Genomic DNA, 18,364 nt, shown 5'->3' on the forward strand with positions numbered 1-18,364 from the left:
TATGCATTTTGCATCAAAACACATGAGGAATGCAACAGAATAGAATAGAATAGAATAGAATAGAATAGAATAGAATAGAATAGAATAGAATAGAAAGTAGCTGGGTAGATGAGTCTCTGTTGCTCTTAGATGCTCTGGTCATGCATCTTCAACAGGTAAAGTAAATGAAATATGCATTTTGCATCAAAATACATCAGGAATGCACGTTTACACGACATCCGAGTGCAATAGAATAGAATAGAATAGAATAGAATAGAATAGAATAGAATAGAATAGAATAGAATAGAATAGAAAGTTGCTGGGTAGATGCTCTAATATGCTCTGGTCATGCATCTTCAACAGGTAAAGTAAATGAAATATGCATTTTGCATCAAAACACATGAGGAATGCAATAGAATAGAATAGAATAGAATAGAATAGAATAGAATAGAATAGAAAGTAGCTGGGTAGATGAGTCTCTGTTGCTCTGTGATGCTCTGGTCATGCATCTTCAACAGGTAAAGTAAATGAAATATGCATTTTGCATCAAAATGCATCAGGAATGCACGTTTTAAACGACATCCGAGTGCATACAAAGTGCAATAGAATAGAATAGAATAGAATAGAATAGAATAGAATAGAAAGTATCTGGGTAGATGCTCTAATATGCTCTGGTCATGCATCTTCAACAGGTAAAGTAAATGAAATATGCATTTTGCATCAAAATACATCAGGAATGCACGTTTACACGACATCCGAGTGCAATAGAATAGAGTAGAATAGAATAGAATAGAATAGAATAGAATAGAATAGAATAGAATAGAAAGTTGCTGGGTAGATGCTCTAATATGCTCTGGTCATGCATCTTCAACAGGTAACGTAAATGAAATATGCATTTTGCATCAAAACACATCAGGAATGCAACAGAATAGAATAGAATAGAATAGAATAGAATAGAATAGAATAGAATAGAATAGAATAGAATAGAATAGAATATAACGTAGCTGGGTCGATGAGTCTCTGTTGCTCTTAGATGCTCTGGTCATGCATCTTCAACAGGTAAAGTAAATGAAATATACATTTTGCATCAAAATGCACCAGGAATGCAACATAATAAAACAAAACAGAATAGAATAGAATAGAATAGAATAGAATAGAATAGAATAGAATAGAAAGTAGCTGGGTAAATGAGTCTCTGATGCTCTTAGATGGTCATGGTTCTGTTTAGGCATCTTCTGGTACGAATGTCCCATAGAGATGGAAAAAAATCCTTTCTGGTGGTTCAAGTCAGCATCTTGCCTGTCTTTTAACTGAACATGTTCTCCTTTTCAGTTTGTCTCTGTGTAATGTGTGGAATTTTTTTTCAATCGTTTATGTAATAAATGCCACTTTTAAATTCTGTATATTTGGTGTGTGATTTATTAAAAAAGAACTCATCGCAATGTTATTATCTTAAAGTTTCTTCAAGAAACTGTACTTTTCATGCTATTAACATGGTCAATCCACCCCGTTAAACGTGTATAAATTACAGAACATTAGTGAAGTAACTGTTGATGAGCTGTTTTTGATATAGGCCACAGTATCACCCTGATAGAGCTATAAATGAACAGGGAGAACATTTCACAGCTAAGAGGATCTTTGAGTGATGTGCATGAGTGACTGATCTGCTAATCTAGTCTACAGACAATCATGGCCTTTTGTGTTTATTTCAGATACGTTTTGTTCATGGGACCTTGTTACTATGTAGGCATGGACTATGGACAAACTGGATAAAGTAACCTTTGTATTCAAACCCATGCATTTCTAAAAGACCCTAAACTTATAAACGGTTGTGTAGGGATATAGATTGTAATGCCTGATGCTTGATGAGCAAAATGAATGCTTTTCTGTTTTATTTTTTTCCACCGGGCTTGAGGTGGGAAGTTATTGTCTGCTGTGCTTCTATCTGCTGTTGCTGCCTTATTTGCAACAAAAGGAGTCACAAGTGATGAGCCGTGTGGCTGCTGCTGTCCTTGGTGCTGAAATGAACACTACGCTCTACTGCAGGGTGTTTCACCTCACACCAGACACACAATCGCACCCACGATTCAACCTTGTTCAAACCATCCACTGAGTGCGTCTTGATTTTCAACAGCCTCATCAGATCAGTTCATTTAATTTCATCATTTATAAAGAACATTTGAAACAACCATAATCCTAGTGGGGCAGTGGTGGCCTAGCGGTTAAGGAAGTGGTCCCGTAATCAGAAGGCTGCCGTTTCGAATCCCGATCCACTGTGGTACCGCTGAGCAAAGCACCGTCCCCACACACTGGTCCCCGGGCGCCTGTCATGGCTGCCCACTGCTCACCAAGGGTGATGGTTAAAAGCAGAGGACACATTTCACTGTGTGCACCGTGTGCTGTGCTGCTGTGTATCACATGTGACAATCACTTCACTTTCTTAATCAACCGAAGCAAAAGTTGAATAGGACATACTAATAATTTCATGCATTTTGTGCATTGGTGACAGATTATTAGCTGGTTTCGTTTTTGTGTCTTTCTCCATTCTGATCTCCTCTTTCTTCTCAGTTCCTTACATCAGGCTTACAGAGATCTTCTCCTTCCACGTCTCTCTCAACTCCACGCCAATGCCACAACTACATGGGCATGAAGTCGAGAAAATTTATAAATGCTTCACAGTCGGTTGCAATAAATTTGGAAGTTTTTTTTTTTTAAAGGTGTAGACCACAGGAACCTACAGAATGAATAACTTTAATCTTACTGAACAACTGGACAGTCTGCACACTTTCAACAGCATTCTAAACATATATACACACACTGCTCGGTTGTTTCTTGGCCTTCCATCACAGCATTGGAAATGTCACATAAGAAGGGTAAAGAGGCTCACAGGACATTACGTAATGTACAAACCAACTTTTTTCTTGCCAAGGATAGCTTAAAGTATTTATTTATTTATTTATTTTGCTTCTCGGCTAAGAAATGGAGGCTTTTGAAAATCAGACAAAGAGGATTGCGACACGGCTGCTTTCAGTCACACCTGTCCTCAGCCCTCAAATGACAGGCATGCCCATGAGAAAGCGACAGAGATGCTAAAAGAATCCTTCTCTGGCTTTCACTGCTGTTTTCTATTGAATTCTCAGGGTCGTTGAGGCTAGAAGCCGCTCCTCTCGTTTTGCTTTTATTCCATTTATCTTTCTCTCTCGCACTCCGCTCTTTATCCCTCACCAGTGTCACAACACCAGAGTGGGATGAGTGGGTCCATAAGGAAACCGTTCAAATTCAAAAAAAATTTTTTGGATCTCTCCAATTTATGTCCAGTAAAGGCTGCATGGTACATATTTAAAAATCTTACCAAAATCCTAAATACTGAATGGAATCAGTGACAAGAAGAAAGCTCAGAAGAGAAATTGGGTGAAGCGGCCATTGCTGTCATGCCTGTGCTCCACATCGCACACATGGCCATAAATAGTTAATGAGCCTTTAATTTAAAGGGCCCTTTGCTTTCACAGGGGGGTGAACAAACTGTTGTAGATCCCCTGGGAAATTAAAAACGCTGCCAGGCCTGACCGCTGCACATACGTGAGGTGTACAAGGTGTATGCAGAGACAAGGAATGACAGAGAGTGTGCCCTCTGTAGCAGAGCACCTAAAATGCAAAAAAAGTAAAAGAAAAATAGGTTGAGAATAGCCCATAGCTACAGAACAGAGTTCTATATTTCCAAATGCATCAATGAGAACTAAATCCTCTTAATGAAGAAAGTGACCTTTCTAATTGCACACACACACACACACACACACACACACACACACCGTTCTTATTGTTTTATAGCTTCAGGCCACAGGAGGGGCTGAATTCTGAATTCGAAATAAATGATCATGTCTGGTCATAATCTGTCTTACACGCCAGCTCGTCTCACGCCCTCACACATTAGACGCCGCCCATTCAATCACTCCAAGGCTGCAGTCATACATTTCAAGGGGACAAACACATGAAACTCCTGCTCTGATTTACAAGTGGCGCACATTTGGAGCGTGGCAGTTGCGTCGCCTCACCGCTGTGAAGGATCAATGGAGCCAATGAGGAGCCTGGGATGCCATTGATCAGAGGCCTACTGGCAAAAAACCTCTCGGATAAAATCATTATGCATTCACAGCACATTGGCTGTTGCTGGGTCAAGGTCACACAGAGCGGCGTGTTGCATTGCAAATTCTGAGGTGCCATATGGCAAGGCTGACCTTTATCTCCTAAGTGCAAAAGCCGAAGTCACAAAATCCTTCAGATGAGCATATGAAATATAAAGCAAATCATTTAAAGCAAACTTAAAATCACGGCATAGAAAAGAAATTGTGACGGTGTAATTGCATGGATGCAAGATGACCCCCCCCCCCCTCCCCTTTTCACAGTTTTCAGGAACAGTTGACATTTTTCACCGTCTACTGCTACTCCGATGAATTTTTAATTTTGTCTTGGCATTGAGATTCTCCTGAAATATCGCTTTGTTCACAGTGGCACCATCACATGACCTGCTGCTGCCTGCAAGTGCCACTAAATGTGTTTAAACCTTTATTTTCAAGGCCACAGCAATGAATAAAGGCAAAACTGAAGTACGTTCACAGCCACTGGCCGAACATCAGTAGTGAAACCTGGTTGGAATAATTCTTGTCTAGGCAGAGCCAATTTCATGAGATGACTTTGAATGGGACCGAAAGAATATGAAATTAAAAGCAAAGTCAAAATGTCTTTCTTTTTTTTTTTTTGATGTATAAATTGTATCCTACTTAGTTTAAGCATATTCTCTTTGATGGACAGTAGCGGGAAAGAGATCCGGCCTTCTCCAGTTTATGATGGCTGCTAATTCTTCCACTCATTCTTCACCAACGGCCTACCGCGATCCGCGGTCTACGCGATCCGTGGTTCCCCCGGATGAATCCGTGGGCGGAAAGGATTTTCAGAGCTGGCATTCGGCTTCCGTCTCCACTCCATCATTAATTAGACCTCGCCACCATGTAAATATGAACAGCTGCTGCGCTGCAACGCGGCAAACAAACATGACACACATGCCGAACAGCACCGGAGCTGGGATCGGCGCCGGCTCCACCTACCGGAGACCTGCACAACCTTCCATTTCGGCATCAGCATTCTTCACTAGAATGACACTACGGTCACCTGATTACAGAGCTCATAGGGAACAGCACTGATGGATTGTAACCTTTGTTGCTGGGAGAAAGCGAGCAAGAGAGAGAGAGAGAGAGAGAGAGCGGCTTGGACGATTCCACCGACATTACAAGACGCGATGTGAAGGTTAAGGTGCTGCTGACGCTCACCCGGGGGTGGCTCCTGGCTTTCGCGATTAGTGTTCCTCTCGGAGAACAGCCACTCTCACCCACTGCAGTGACATCCTGTCCGGAAAATGGATGGTCTGGGCCGCGCGCAGCCTCTTCCTGGGTTTCGGGTCATGGCTGTGCATATGACTCCAGAAAAGGCGCAGCACTCGCTGGGAAACAAAGCAGAGTGCTGAATATAAAGTTACTGGTTGGTTGCCTGAAGTGATGCTTGTTTTGTTGGAAAGAATGCCGGATTTCAATAAAACATATAAATCATACGTGAATTTAGTTAACAGTAGGCTTAAAGTTAGGGTGTTATTTGCATTTAGTGCCCTACCCTAGTTCACACCTTTCTAAAATAATGTTCAGTGATGTTTGTCATAATCAGAAGTCATCGAGTTGGCCGTGGAAATATTCACCTTTGATCATCTACAAGGGTTGTGATGTAATGGAATTCATGTAGTGGCAGCAAGTGCTTGTATTTCTGGAGTATTTGGAATATAAGAGAAGACGGGAATTTGCGTGCAAGGTCCTGATGTTTTCGTGTGAATTTCTGGGAGGCAGAATGGGTTTTTATTTTAAAAAGTGAAATCCGCTGGCCACTGGTTTCCGATCGTACTAACGCACTCACTGTTTAGCCAAATGTTTCCCGTGTCGTAATGAGGCCATCAGTCTTGCTGCAGAATGGCCATGAGAGACAGGGGCACTCCATTTGAAAGTCCACCAGCGGGCACGTCCATGCATCTCTGTAATGGAGAAGAGACGGAGCCCGTTTGCAGCTGTCGCGGTAATAAACAGTGGGAGAGTCAGGCCCGCTTGTCCTGCGTTTCAACGCTTAGCCGCTGATTCATTTCGCTTCCTTTCGGCCAGGCACGCCTGCATTCCCTGACAGCTGTAAACACCCGCGGTTCTCCGCGATAAACAAGCAGAATACCTCATTTTCACACCCAGCACCTCGCCAGGGAAACACCTCAAGGGGATTTTCTCTTCATTTGCCGGCAGCTTCTGGGCCCAGAACAATTTCCAACGGTGCAAAAACTCACTTTTTTTTTTAAAGGACGAGCTCTTGTGAGTTCAGTGCAAATTTGACAACAGTTCTATTTTGCATATGAAAACATTCATGCATATTAAAACATTTGAATCTGCTCTTTCACAATGTCGCTATTTTAATTCATAATAATGTATTTCAGGTCTACTGATGTCAGATCTACATTGCGAGAAAACACACAGCACGGATTTAGCACACATGCCATAGCTAAGGTCGAAACAAACATCTGGCTCTCTGGAGCAAATCAAAACCATTCTCTGTTCCCCTCGTAGAACATATATATATATATAAAGGATATGATTTAAATATATTAAAATACATCCCTTGCATTTATTACAGCACCATTAGGGATTGTGCTCATGGTAAACAATTATTGAGGCAATCTATGACTCGAAGGGGGGAACAGTCGGCAGCAAGACCGTCTCCTCCCTCGTTCGCCCAGTTCGAATTATCACAGACACGACGCGTGGAGGTGCATTCGCAAACACAGACTCAGGCTTGTCCCCAGGGGTTAGAGGGAGGGGGGAGGGGGAGACCTGGCACGTAGCAAATAGGCGTTTGAGTGGAAACTGCCCCTCTCCAGCTCCAACCTCCCCCACAACACACACACACACACACACACAAACCTTGTGCTGGGGGATTCCATTTCTCTGTGTGGGCGGATGCTCCTGTAGTGTGGAGACTCGGCAACAGATGATCTCATCCATTCATTTGCTCATTCATTCCGCAGCAGCCCTTTTGCTCTTTTGCTCTTATCCAGCGATCAAAAAAACATGTAGCGTGGGGTAATCCGTAATCCTCGACCTACCCAGGAGACTGCCCAGCAATTTTTTTTTAGATGTTTTGCAGGCCTGCAGACATTGTTAAACCTTCAGTTCATGCCATTTCATGCCAGCTGCACTTAAGAGACGTCCAGCAGCACATGTAAGTATTTATAATGAAGCAAATGCAACAGCCAACGTGGATATCTTACAGAGAGCAGAAGAGTGGAACAAATAATCTGAAAATATAGGAGCTTTTGCACTACCTCCATTATTGTGTATTTGCAGTGAGAGTGAGACTAGGTAAATATTTGCCGTACAACGCATAACACATCACGTCCTTCACACGGTGAAATGCATAACACTGCTTTCCCAGCTGAACAGGAATCTGCTTGGCTTTGTCAGTTTGCATCTCAGGAGTACCTATGGAGGTGTCTGTGTTCAATTACAATGCACTTCCAAAGGCTGTCAGAAGATAAGCATGGCCCAGAGAGGTTGGAGCAGGCCAGTCTTTGATTATCAGGTCTGCCTCTGTGCTCACGAACACTTTGATCTGCAGGTGGGCCAGTGGCATCTGGAGCAGCTCGGCATGTTGCAGAGATTACTGCTTACCAGTTAATTCAGTATTGATTTCTCAGTACTGCCCAGAGGTTTTGCGTTGCCTACCTCAGTCTTTGAGCTTGGGGAGAAGGGTGTTCACTCTCATTCAGACTGTAATGTAAATCTGAAAATTTTTTTACATGTAATATGATAGTCTCATGTCATAACACCAAGACCAGTGTTAAGACACTAAAAATGTACAGAACAAAGAGGTCCAAAAGCTATTTGTATTTATTTAAAAGTGTCAGTAGGTGTAACAGTAATTCATATAATGATAATGTTAAAATCTTAAATATACCCAAGAAGCAAGATGAATTGTCGTAAACACTTTACACAATTCAGATTCACTGTTGCCAGATTGGGTGTTGTCAAATTTTTGTATTTTGAGGAAAAATTGCTTGTCGGGAGTGGAGGCCTAGCAGCCCCGTAATCAGAAGGTTGCCGGTTCGAATCCCGATTCATCAAGTTGCCACTGAGGTGGCACTGAGCAAAGCACCATCCCCACACACTGCTCGCGGGGCGCCTGTGATGGTTAAAAGCAGAGGACACATTTCACTGTGTGCACCGTGTGCTGTACTGCAGTGTTTCACAATCACTTTCGCTTTAAAGAAAGTGTCTCTTCATCTTTTTCTCCCAGTCATCTGCTATCCCACCACTATATATCTATGATGCACCCCAAGCATTCTGAAATCTAAATGATGACGTGACATCATCTGCGCAACTAGAGGGGAGACACGAGAACAGAAATACTGCATAATAACAACACAATTAAATGTAAGGAAATAACACCATGTCTTGTTTTCGGCAACAAAAATGAAGAAACATTTTAGTATAGTTTTTATTATTTCGTCAACAGTATTACATTATACACTGCTCAAGAAATATAGGGGACAAAGTCACACTTCTGTGAAATTAAACTGTCCACTAAGGAAGCAACACTGATTGACAATCAATTTCACATGCTGTTGTGCAAATGGAATGGACAACAGGTGGAAATTATAAAACAAATTGGCAAGACGTCCCCAATAAAGGCGTGGTTCTGCAGGTGGTGACCACGGACCACTTCTCAGTTCCTATGTTTTCTGACTGATATTTTGGTCACTTTTGAATGCTGCTGGTGCTTTCACTCTGGTGGTAGCATGAGACGGAGTCTACAACCCACACAAGTAGCTCAGGTAGTGCAGCTCATCCAGGATGGCGCATCAACGCGAGCTGTGTCAAGGTTTGCTGTGTCTGTCAGCGTAGTGTCCAGAGCATGGAGGTGCTACCAGGAGACAGGCCAGTAAATCAGGAGAGGTGGAGGAGGTTGTAGGAGGGCAACCGCTACCTCCATCTTTATACAAGGAGGAAGAGTCCTGCAAAATGACCTCCAGCAGGCCACAAATGTACATGTGTCTGCTGAAACAGTTAGAAACAGACTACATGAGGGTGGTATGAGGGCTCAACATCCACAGGTGGGGGTTGTGCTTACAGTCCAACACCGTGCAGCAAATGCCACCATTGCATTGGCAAATTCACCACTGGCACCCTCTGCTCTTCACATATGAAAGCAGGTTCACACGGAACACATGTGGCTGACCTGACAGTATGGAGATGCTGTGGAGAACGTTCTGCTGCCTGCAACATCCTCCAGAAATTGACAGTGGGTCAGTAATGGTATTTGGTGGCATTTATTTGGGGGGCCACACAAGATGCCAAGACGAAGGCATTAATGATATTGACGGGCCGCTTGTTCTCCAGACCAGAATTCAATTGAGCAGATCTGGGACATCATGTCTCGCTCAAACCACCAACGCCATGTTGCACCACAGACTGTCCAGGAGATGGTGGATGCTTTAGTCCAGGTCTTGGAGGAGATCCCACAGGAGACCATCCGCCACCTCATCAGGAGCATGCCCAGGCGTTGTAGGGCGGTCATACAGGAACGTGGAGGCCACACACACTACTGAGCCTCATTTTGACTTGTTTTAAGGACATTACATCAAAGTTGGATCAATCTGTAGTTTGTTTTTTCCTCTTACATTTTTCAGTATGACTCCAAATCCAGACTTTAATGGGTTGATAAATTTGATTTCCATTGAAAGTTTTTGTGTGGTTTTGTTGTCAGCAAATTCAACAATGTAAAGAACAAAGTGTTTAATAAGAATGTTATATTCATTCAGATCTCGGATGTCTTAGTTTTGTGTTCCCTTTCATTTTTTGAGCAGTGTATATTTGGTTATAGTTATCATCACTTTTACCAGCATTTATGTTGCATCTGTTGTTATTTCAGAGACATCATAAAGGTTCATTGACAAAGATAATGACATCACTACCCACTAGGCTACTACCAGCTGAGAGATGTTTGGTAACACCACAGGCAGGGGGCTCTGGTCAGTCTTTGCCAGTCTCTTGGAAAGTTGGTTTTTGTCTGTGGTATACTGCCTTCCCAGGCTTTTCAGTAGTTTCTTGACCAGCCATCATTTCTATGGCACATGAAATGAAATACATAGTGGCCCAATTGTTTTGGATGGAAATTTTGCGTTTATGTAACCAATCTTTTACTGGGGTTTTAAAGCAGAAAGTATATTTTACATTTATGGCATTTATCAGACGCTCATATCCAGAGCGACTTACAATCAGTAGTTACAAGGACAGACCCCGGAGCTATGGACACATTGGTAGTAAGTGGGGTTTGAACCTGGGTCTTCTGGTTCATAGGCGAGTGTGTTTCCCACTAGGCTACTACCACCCCTGAAAGCAAAGAAAGCAAAGATACATTAAGTGATCCCTTCCACACAAGTTGCTTTCTTCCTGCATGCATATATAATATCAAAAAAACTTAAATTCAATTAAAATGTTGTAAATCTACTGATTGGCTATGTAAAATGCACAAAGTGCATGGGCCCATGCCCACTTCACTGCTGGAGGGACACTTGTGCATGTTTATGGTAATTGGGTTGCCTCTGCCATTAATAAATATCAGCTTAGCAGGACAGTTTAACTGGTGGAAATGGAGCGCTGATAAATAATTCAGGCATAATAACTTTGAGGCTTTGATGTCAAAGCTGCCAAAAGGCAATTTAGTTGTCGAGCCCTCCTTACTAAATTTAACGCAGCAGTCAAAGGGGAATGTCACCAGGACACCAGAGATGGTGTCTAAATTGATGTGATTGGAATTAGAAATTTGCACACCGTTTTGGCACAGCACTGCAGATTTCATACATCATATTCGCTGCAAAGCTGTGCCAGCGTGCTTCAGCGGATGATGGGAAGGCCCACTCTATCCTGACACGACCTGCAACATTAATAACCATATCCATCGCATCGTCTGGAAGAGAATCCACTGCTGAGCTGGCAGACCCCTGGCAGGGATCTGGGTCAGTGGAGATAATGAGATTGCCACGGCAAGCCAGGCAGAAGAACCGGGGAACACCTTTGTGTGTGCAGTCAGCTCAGAGGGAGAGCGTAGGTGGAGAAGTCATTCAGGCTACCAGGAGACTTATTAGAGAACAGCACATCTTCTCAAACCCCAGACTCATGTGGAAGCTGTGGCTGATTCTTGGTGTGGTGGCATCTTTCCGTTTCTTACTGTGCGGCTTCAAGGGTGCCATTTGACACAGAGAGCCGTGGAAGAGAGAACGTTTTCAGGTGATTATCACAGTCATCCTCCTTTCTCCCCGCGTCTGAGCATCTCCTCGGGGAGGTGGGCCTGCATGCTGTGCTATGACTGCAGAGTGATGAGAGGAGAAGTCTAATTCAGGGGTGTGCTCTTAACTCAGGGACCCCAGTGCTTTCCTATCTCTAGTTTTTGAATGTGAAAACAGAAGCAAGGCATCCATGAGTCCATCCATAAATCTTCATCCTGCCATATTAAACGTCAGTTAAATGTCATTCTTTAAAAAAAATGCCTTAATTTGCCTGTAATTGTGAAACACTGCAGCACAGCACATGGTGACACAACGAAATGTGTCCTCTGCTTTTAACCATCACCCTTGGTGAGCAGTGGGCAGCCATGACAGGCACCCGGGGAGCAGTGTGGGGACGGGACTTTGCTCAGTGGCACCTCAGTGGCAACCTTCTGATTACGGGCTTGCTTCCTTAAACTCTAAGCCACCACTGCCCCCACTGCCCCTTGTGAAATTTGTGAAATCCCTGGGCTCTATGAACCTTTACTCTTTTGTTTTTATTTCTTTTGATTCTGAAGCTCTTGGATTGACTGAAGGCATAACTCCACATTGTCAATGAAATCCTGAACAGTGTTTATTCAAGGAATCAATCATATTGGCAACGTAAGTAAGTTAGTGACTGATCGAGACCTTTTTGGTCCACACAGCCACAAGTACACTGTAGAGGTTTGTATTTTTCAATACACATTTTTTCCACTAAACCATTATTGACAACAATTGAGTTGAGTAACAACATAATACCCATCATAATCTACGCAAAATTTCATTTTCCATCAATGTTCATGAGTGGGTGGTAATAGTGCAGCACCTATTCAGTCAATTTTTTGGGTCAATAAAATTGACAACTTCAGCTGAATGCATCCTGTTTTATTAAATAAATACTAACACATTGCTTGCTTTTTGATAGTAGAAACCATCTTCAACAGCAATAATAATATAAGGCATCAGATTACACTGAGACTGAATCCCCAGAGTAAATCAGAAATATTCCAAATTGTGCAGGATTTGTTCATTCATGTCATTGAAAACCATTTCTTTACTTAATATAGCACATAAAACAGCAGAATAAATCTGAGCATCAAACTGACTTGTAAATAGGACACTTTTCAAGCAGCACATCAGCATAAGCTGTTTCCACTGCTGTGACCTGCTTATGGGTTCACTTTTGGCAGTGGACGTTGACCACTGTAAGGGTCTCAGGTTTGATAAAATAAGATGCTTAGTGGTTTGATTAAGGTTTGGGATGAGCACTTTTCCAAGTGATGGAAGAAGCCAAGGCTACAGGGGTGAAAGGGGGAATCCTTTGTGACTCATGTCTGATGATGCTGTGCTGGAGAGTAGAGGAGTTAAAGGCGACTGTCAACAACATGCGGCACATTCACAGCAGCGCTGAGTGAAACAAATGCCAGTATCTGCTCCTGTGTGCAATTGCTTTTGCTCAGTGATTTATAAAAATGAGAACAATCCTTCTGCAGATGGGACAGAGGTATAAATATTCTTCACCGCCATAATGAAACTATGCAACAGCCTCACAGGCTTTCATACACAAAGTGAGTCGTTGCATCGACATGACATGATATTGACATGAATGGCTCCATATCTAAGAGGCGGTCAAGAAAACGTCTAAGCAGGTCGCAAAACACCAAAACATACTCATTAGATCTATGTCTGTGTCTGGTTAAAAAAAAATCTGTTGCCTGTATTGCTACTTTTGTCTGAGCCAAAAAAAAGGAAGTTGATCATCAAAATTATTGAATCTTCCAGCCGCCAGCGAGTGCATCAGTTGTTGGCATCTTCTGGTGAGATTCTCCTGTGAGAATTAGTTTGTCTGCTAACACAAAAAGCTCTAAAATAATAATTATTATTATTAACAACATCAACAAAAAAAGGAAGAATTTATTATATCAATTCTTCTATATAAATTAACTGTTGTTACATTATCACTACAAATATTTATTTATAGCATTATAGCTGTGTTTTTATGTTGCATGGAATGAACTGGACACTAAATCTTCAGACATTAGTTTGGACACACCTTCTCATTCAATGTGTTTTCTTTATTTTCATGACCATTTACGTTGGTAGATTCTCACTGAAGGCATCAAAACTATGAATGAACACATGTGGAGTTATGTACTTAACAAAAAGTGGAGACCTTTTTGATGCCTTCAGTGAGAATCTACCAATGTAAATGGTCATGAAAATAAAGAAAACGCATTGAATAAGAAGGTGTGTCCAAACTTTTGGCCTGTACTGTTTGTCAAATGCCATGTTCTGTCAGAGGCATGTTTCAAAAAATGAAAGTTGATCTTAAATATCAAATTAATTGAACATTCCAACAGCCAGCAAGTGCATCTGTTGTTGGCATCTTCTGGTGAGATTCTCCTGTGAGAATTAATTTAGCTCCACCACTAACAAGCTACCGGTAGGTCAGGCCTGCCTTGCAGCATTCCTGGGAGATTTTGCATTAAAAACAAGACCTATGTATTTCACTACTGACTGAATGCCAAGGATGCAGTCACAGTACTGAAGACATTGAAGTACCTCTGTGACATTGAAAATTTCAGCAGCTTCTGGCCAATGTGATAATTTATTGAAGCACACTCCTGCCCCCCTGTGGCAGAAAGAGAGCAAACTGCTTCAGAAAGAACGATTATTTCATGCAAACCATTTGTCATTCCAAGAATGCCTTTCTTTAGTTAAAATCAGACCTGTCAAGATAGCATTTGTATGAGATTGTTCATGCAAGAACGATTGGCAATTCATCCCTTAAATAAAGTTTATAATATTAATATTACTGATTTGCTGGTAGTTGATAGGAGATGACAGTTGATGATGTGCTCATTTTGTTGGTTTAATGTTGAATTTTTTTTTATGCAATACTATAAATGCAACACACTCTAGACAGTAAATTGTGTGTTGTTTAGTCAAAAATAAGTTTTTGACTAAACAGCCTCCAGTTCAACAGACGCTTATTCACAGTGCCCTTCACTGTCAAAAACACACCCGTGTATACTAATATATAAAGAGAATAAAACTCAGACTATTTTTGTGACTGCCTAACCATTTGTTCAGTCAACACGTATCATTGCGATGGCTTCATGGTTTTGTTTGTCACTGTATTCAGAGGCAGTGGTGACCTAGCGGTTAAGGAAGCGGCCCCGTAATCAGAAGGTTGCCGGTTTGAATCATTTCACTGTGTGCGCCGTGTGTGCTGTACTTCTGTGTATCACTTCACTTTAATGTTTTATAAATATCATGTATGTTCAACATTATGTTCACATGTTTGAGCCCGAGGATGTCTACCACCAGCTCCTTGGTTTTTCCAGTGTTGATCTGCTGGCACCAGTCCACAAAGTCCCGGGTCAGTTCTCTTTACTCCTTATTTACATTTACATTTACATTTATGGCATTTGGCAGATGCCCTTATCCAGAGCAACTTACAACGTGCTTTCAAGTTACCATCAATGAAGTGATCAATTCCGGTTCATTAGGATCCCCCAACTATGAATACAATATTTTTATTTACTCTGTTGTAGATTCGACAATAAGAAAGTTACAAGTTAATCTAAATATTCTCTGAAGAGGAAGGTCTTGAGCTGCCGTTTGAAAAAACTCAGTGACTGAGCTGTTCTGACCTCGAGGGGAAGTTCATTCCACCACCGAGGGTCCAAGACAGAGAAGAGTCTAGATGATTGTCTTCCTTTTACCTTCAGAGATGGAGGGACCAGGCGAGCAGTACTGGAGGCTCGGAGTATACGAGGTGCAGTGCGGGGTGTAATAAGGGCTGTGAGGTAGGATGGTGCTACTCCATGTTTGGCTTTGTAGGCCAGCATCAGTATTTTGAACCTGATGCGTGCAGCTACTGGGAGCCAGTGGAGGGAACGTAGCAGAGGGGCGGTGTGGGAGAATTTGGGAAGGTTGAAGATTAGTCGTACTGCTGCATTTTGTATTAGTTGTAGAGGTCAGATGGTACATAGTGGTAGACCAGCTAGAAGGGAGTTGCAGTAATCCAGTCGTGAGATTACTAAGGACTGAACCAGTATCTGGGCGGCCTGTGTTGACAGATAAGGGCGGATTCATCTGATATTGTAGAGAAGGAATGCTGTCCCCATAATGCAGACCACCCTGTCCGATACACAGCCCTGAGTTCTCACATGGTTGGTTATGTGCTGCATAGAAAATAAAATCCATCTTCAAGAAATTCAGTCCAGACTTTAAGTGATTAATTAGTACAATTTGCTCTGTGAGTGTTATATGAAGAGTGGTAATAGCCTAATGAGCAAGACAATATCACAAAATCACAGGTTTAAACCCAACTTACTACCATTGTAGTAACTTAACCCTGAGTGTCTCCAGGGGGACAGTGAATTGTAATTCACTCTGGATGAGAGCGTCTGATAAATGCCGTAAACATTAGAAAATTTTTCACCTAGTTTGGCTCGATCCTTTTTAAATATGTGAAACAGTCTGGATCTGTACAGGGATGCCTCTTTTTGAACCATTTTTCTGGCATAATACAATTTCATTAGACTGATTTCCTTCAGTAATTGAATTTCAGCACTAGATGGCATTGCAGTACTAATATTGCCAGTGGGATCATAAACATTACAAATACAGCCATTAAACATCGTTTTGGCACATACAGAACAAATTATGATTATTAAACATACTAAAATTCTACTCTACATTGTTAAATGTACAGAAAAATGTATGAATTATTTAAAACTAAAAAAGTGTTTATGAGTAGCAACGACCTTATCAACAATTCTGTGTAAAAACTCGGCCTGTTGAATCAGGATCCAGTTTATTCTTTGACCATGGTCTTTGTCCCAGACGTTGTGGTTTGCTGTAAAAGGTTCGTATTTGCAGATCATTTCAGTTGGCACCTTCTTATGAAACTAGCGTGACTTTTCCTTTAACAGTTCCAGTGACCTCACAGTGGCCTAACCTGTGCAAATATTGTCATCATTCAACACTCTTTTTATGATGCATGCACTCTTTTTATAATGACCAACCCCTGTATGAACACACCAGAAATGCAAAAAGTTAGAGCTCAGACCTGTACGTATAACTACTTATTATGCAGATCCCCACAGATTCAGATGTATATGTACAGTATTCGTCAATATCAGATCAACTAACCTTTAATAACACATCCTTTTAATAGGACATTTACAATATGCAGACTGCAGCAACAGCTTTGCAATACTGTCTTAGTGTGTGGGTTTCTGGATTTTATGGACATAGGATTGGGGTTTGTCAACGTGGAGAAGCAGACATTCAGTGATGGGCAGAAGCATAAGTTGTACTTACCGAACAATATAGCAAGTTAAAAACAGATTTAAAATAATGGCTAACTTAGCAAAAATGTGTTATAGCAAATCTAAAAGAGTAAAACCCAAGTTCCATACTATTGGCCTTATTCAGTAACAAGAGCCCTAAAACACCAAAAAAAAAAAAGAAAAAACAGAAAAATGCAGACTCAGACATTGCGCACTTTCCTTCCCTCCCCAGTGCACACTGCACTGATGAATTTCAGATGATTTATTCATGTATCCAAGCTATGCGTCCTTCTGTAGAGTTTAAATGAGAGCCGTGTTGTCTGCTCGTACCCCGAAATGTGCCGCAGATGAAAATTAGGATGATAATGGTCCTCATTTTCATGGAATCAGGTCAGAAAGCAGAAGCTTGTGTGTCCTCATCGGTTTGGGGTGAGTTGGCTTTGTGCCGCTTGCTCTCACTGTAGACTAATAAACAATTAAAGTCTGTTTCACAATTCATAAATATAATGTATGTTTAATGAAACCAAGCCTACCACATGTTTGACGTCTACATCCAGCTTCTTGGTTTGTCCAGTGTTGATCTGCTGGCACCATTCCACAAAGTCCCGGGTCAGATCACTGTACTACTTGTTGTCCCCATTCATGATGATGCGACTACTGCAGAGTCGTCACAGAACTTCTGTAGGAAGCAGTTGGTGGAGTTGTGAGTGAAGTCTGCAGTGTAGATGTTGAAGAGGAACGGTGCCAGAACAGCCCTGAGTTCTCACATACTGTGGTTGGTTATGAGCTGCATAGAAAATAAAATGCATCCTCCAGAAATTCAGTCCAGACTTTAAGTGATTAATTAGTACAATTTGCTCTGTCAATGTTATATGAAGAGTGGTAGTAGCCTAATGAGCAAGACAATACAAACCAAAGATCACAAAGTCACAGGTTTAAACCCAACTTACTACCAATGTGTCCCTGAGCAAGACACTTAACTCTGAGTATCTCCAGGGGAACTACGAATTGTAATTCACTCTGTATGAGAACGCCTGATAAATGCCATAAACATTAGAAAATTTTACCTCTGTCACCTCGGTTGGCTCTGTGTCCCCATGTTGCTCCAATATGTGGTCTCACTGTAGACTAATAAACAATTAAAGTCCACCTTAAGAGAACACTGCTGAAGCAGAAATGTCACCAGCACTGTTGTATATAAATGCATATACTACAACATCAGGGTAAAGAAAACCTTTTAAGGAAGCCAGCCTACAAGCATACAGTCATGAGAGAAAATTGGGACACCCCGTTAAATAATCAGCTCTTCGTTAAGATCTGTTCACATATGAAAAGGAAGTGACTTTAAAAAAACAAATATGAACAAAAATCTGTATTTTTGTGAAGGAAAAAGTTATGACACTCTACCCCCTGATAACTAGTTTCTTGCATGTACAGCACGTTTCAAGTCACCCCACAGCATCTCAATGGGATTAAGATCAGGGCTTTGACTTGGCCATTCCAGGATTCCTCACTTCTTTAGCCAGTCCTTGGTGGATTTGTTGGTATGCTTTGCAGTGTTCAGTTCCGCTTCAGCTTTAATGTTTTTCACAGATGGTTTCACATGACCTTCAAGCACACTCTGATACACAATAGCATTCATGAGGGATTCTATGATGGTGAGATCCTGACCAATGCAGCTGAGATGTAGGGGAAGTGG

This window comes from Denticeps clupeoides, chromosome 12 (genome assembly GCF_900700375.1).
Source record: "Denticeps clupeoides chromosome 12, fDenClu1.1, whole genome shotgun sequence".
Taxonomy (NCBI): domain Eukaryota; kingdom Metazoa; phylum Chordata; class Actinopteri; order Clupeiformes; family Denticipitidae; genus Denticeps; species Denticeps clupeoides.